The sequence below is a fragment of the Teleopsis dalmanni genome, chromosome 1 (genome assembly GCF_002237135.1).
Source record: "Teleopsis dalmanni isolate 2A chromosome 1, ASM223713v2, whole genome shotgun sequence".
NCBI classification, from domain to species: domain Eukaryota; kingdom Metazoa; phylum Arthropoda; class Insecta; order Diptera; family Diopsidae; genus Teleopsis; species Teleopsis dalmanni.
The window spans coordinates 139,825,788-139,826,226 of NC_051846.1; positions in this window are offsets into that span (position 1 = coordinate 139,825,788).

Below are 439 nucleotides of genomic sequence, written 5' to 3' on the forward strand. Positions count from 1 at the left end.
CAATTTTTTATTTAATGTAATTTTATTTTCAATCTAAAGTTAAAGTAACTGTGAAGTGGACAAGAACCCACTTTAGTACCAGATTAATAAACTGAGACTTTGTTGCACTTTTCTAAGTAATAAACGAACAAAAAATAATAGCAGGAACATAGAAAATCATGTTGAAAAATGTGAGTAGAAAATGTAATTGGCCAAGATAAAATTGGAAAATATAGTTGGATATATCTGAAGCTCACATTTTTGGTTTTGTTTTCGTTGTTGGCATTTGCAGTCCAATTGTCAATGTCTCGTCATGCGTGACTCAAGCTGCACAAAGTATTACGCACACTTCTTTCGGCACCAGCTTAACTCTGTGGAACAGCGCTGTACTTACTATTTAATTTAGTATTCCAAAATGGTACACAATGAACAGCAAGGAAAATAATAGAAATAAAAAGAT